This window comes from Diplotaxodon limnothrissa, linkage group LG1 (assembly GCF_057381915.1).
Source record: "Diplotaxodon limnothrissa isolate DT_005_m linkage group LG1, D_limnothrissa_male_GT1.1, whole genome shotgun sequence".
Taxonomy (NCBI): Eukaryota; Metazoa; Chordata; class Actinopteri; order Cichliformes; family Cichlidae; genus Diplotaxodon; species Diplotaxodon limnothrissa.
In genome coordinates, this window is record NC_140596.1 from 16,324,475 (window position 1) to 16,327,982 (window position 3,508).

Sequence of the window (3,508 nt, forward strand, 5' to 3'; positions counted from 1 at the left end):
AGCCAGGAAGCATGAATGATACAGCAAGTTTGGCTGTGGGAGGCAGAGAGAGAGAGACACTCAGGGGGGGAGAGGGAGGCAGGAGTGCCGCAGAAAAGGACACGCCCACTGCCTGCAAGCTCATTGGCTAGACAGAACTATTGCTACATTTGGTCGGGCCTGCTGATGCCTTGGAGGCAAACCCAGTGATGGAGGAAGAAGAGGGAGGGGGTGACGTGAGGATTTGAGCTTTACTGTCAAAAGGAAGTTGTAAAGTTTCATTCTGTTTAGCCTGTGCCAGGAAGACAATGAGCCACACAGTTATGGTATTACTCAGACTGCTGTAAAGTGCCACTTTAGTTACTGCTGCCGGCTAGCTGTGAGGAAATTCAAGGGAAACTTATTGCTCTTTGGTTCTCTAAACTCAGGGACATACCAGGAAGTTAAGGACATTACGAAGTGTTTCCTGTGGGCACGGGATACTGCTCAGCAGGAATGGGTAATATTTTTTCCCCTCAGGGTCATACTGACTAAGTTAAGGGACACACATTAGATAACTGAATCAAAAATGGCTAAAGGCTGAAATTATTAACAACAAAAAAAACAAAAACAAAAACAAAAAAACAAACAAACCCCAACCTGAAATCTACATCAACTTGAAATATAGTGAAGTATAGCAGCACAGGCTCATCATCTGAATGAGATTTTGAGGAGTGGGGGTTATTACACTGCTACCCCTCGGGCCATATTTCACACATTTACTGCAATGTGAGTGCACTTTCCCCACATTAATCTTTGGGATAGACATTTATTTATTATTCGTACCATTTCATCTTAAGTTACATGGTCTTTTTGCCTTTTCCACGCTATCTTCCTTCCAGTTAAGACATGTCTACTGTCCCACAGTGTCTTTGTCTTACTGACAATGGAGGTTTCTGGTTTCTGACCCACCTCCCCCACGGGTGAAGGTATTTGTTCTGCGTGACCGAGCATTTAGACAATAAACTGAATGTTTGTGATGCAGATAAGTGTGATGTACTGCTTCAGCTTGTTTTTGTTTAACAGAAGGACACACACCTGCCGCTCCTTTTGTGCACTACACCTGCTTGACCATAATTTAAGTAGAATGAAGGCCATTCATTCACTCGGCCTTCTTTCTCAAGATTCAGTCCATCAGCCTGCTACTTTCATAAACTGTCTTTTCAAACAGATGTGACATTGTCACTGCAGCAACAACAGCTGCCTCTAGACACTTTTTAGGACATTGATAGACTAGGGTCAGAACTATTATATTTTGTATATCTAATAAGTTGGCTCTAAATTCATTCTACCTTCTTTTAATTATTTTTCATGTGTTCAACTTCATGAAAAATAAAATAAAAATCTTTTTTTGTATTTTTACTTTTTAAAGGCTGAAGACAACAGAGATATGTATCAGTACTGTTAATGGAAAACTTTTCTGAGCCTTTTACAGCACATGACACCTGTAAAAGTTTATTAATTCATTCCAGAGTCCAGTTGTGGTCTTTTTTTTAATTGTTGCATCAATCTGTCTCTATTGCTTTTGAATTCCTCATTCTCTGGGGTACTATATATTTGACACACTGCCTGCAAGCCTGCCTTTACTTGTTATGCTCATGAGAGGCACGCTGCTTAAACAAAAAATAAACCGCTTTATGTGCATTGGATGCATGACTCACGAATACAATGGATTTTTCTGTGTGAGACTGACGAACACTGGAGCACGATAGTGTCTGGTTAACTTTACTGTTGATATTTTAGACAATGATATGGTTTCCTTGAAGAAACCTGAGCTGGAGATCATTTCTCCAACTATATGAAACCTAAAATATAGGTTTCATAAAGCACTTCACTCAAATATGAAATATAGTAAAATACCACCAAGGTCAGTGCGTTATCCAGTAACTTGCCACGTCAAACATCAAATTTTCCTCTGACTAACACAAAGAACAAAAAGTTTAACTGCAGTTATTTAAGTCTTTAGACTGTAAATCACAACACTGTAACAATCCGCCTGTTATAAGGTCTGGCATTGTAAACATTATAGAAAATGGTCACATCAAGGCACCACAAATTATACCAGATAATGAATGCATACCAAACAAGGAAGGTTTAGAGAAACCAGTGTGCAATTATGAAACTGTGATTTGTAAATATAAATGTACTTCTAATGATCAGTGTACAGTATTATAACATTTTTATGCACTAAAATAAAGGAGTCCTTTCAGATACAGTCATAATACAGATAATTATAAGTTAAAGTTATATACAGAAAATTTTGATTCCAACGTACTTCACATGGAAAAAATGGATACAGATTTTCAGAAGCTTAATAACAAATTCTTCTTCTTCTTCTTCTTAATAATATTATTGATTGATCGCCTTGAGGCGACTGTTGTTGTGATTTGGCGCTATATAAATAAAATTGAATTGAATTGAATAATAATAATAATATTCATTGTCACCTCTTTATTCAGTCTCAGAGGTCTTTCAGTTTACCATAAATAAGTTAGTTACCTTAATCAACAAAGGCTCCCCATGATGCAGCAGAGCTGGTGTCCAGCAGCTCTCATCACACTGATGTTTTGATGCATTGTGGCGTCTAATTCTTCCACTGTCCACTCCACTCAGAGGTTTAAGCCTGGGATTCAAACGTTGATTCATTGTATCTTTGAAGAGAATTAGTCGGGCTGTGAAACTAAACTGAAGGTCTATTTTCTCACAAAACTAATGACTGCAACACAATATCCAGAATAAGACCAGTGCTCTCTCCACTGTAGGCTGCAATAGCTCAGTTCTGCCCATCTACTGGAGAAAATTTCTGAGTGTGTGTGAAAGCTTGTATTGTTTGTTTGTAGGGCAGACAAAGACACACACATTCACAGAGCCATCAATCAAAAGATAAAATAAAAAATACACAGCAAAGACGCCTTGCTCCCTAAGACAGGCCCCTTTAGGAAAAACATCAGAGAAATGATGGATGGAGTGTTTTTAAATGAAAGATAGAGACAGAACGAGCCAAACAATGAAGGAAGGTAGAAAGGACAAGAATGTTAGTAGGCCTAATGTTAGAGGAAAAGAAAGGATGCAGTCTTTTTTATCAGTCTCTGCTCTGTTGTAGGATGCAGGAGCTATATTTTGAGGAGCCTATCTGCGCTTGCATTCAGTGCCACATAAAGCTGCCGTGTCGCAGCCTGTGAAATTGTACTGTGAAGACAGTAGCTTGATACAAGGACAGCGTGGGATTATTGTGTGTATGTGTGAGGATGACGTAGCCCTCAGCTGGTAGCATTCTCACATGTTAATCCCTGAGAGATTAGCTAGTATTTCACTCCCGTTAGCACACTATTTTTCCTCCCTTACTTTAATCCCTCATCATTCATCAGTCATGCAGTGGTTATCGCACTCTGTCTTTATTTACTGTTCCTGTGCATTATTCTCTTCACTTATTACACTCCGCTACTGTCTTCCTGCCTGTCTTCATCTTCAACGCATCATCTAATCTGTC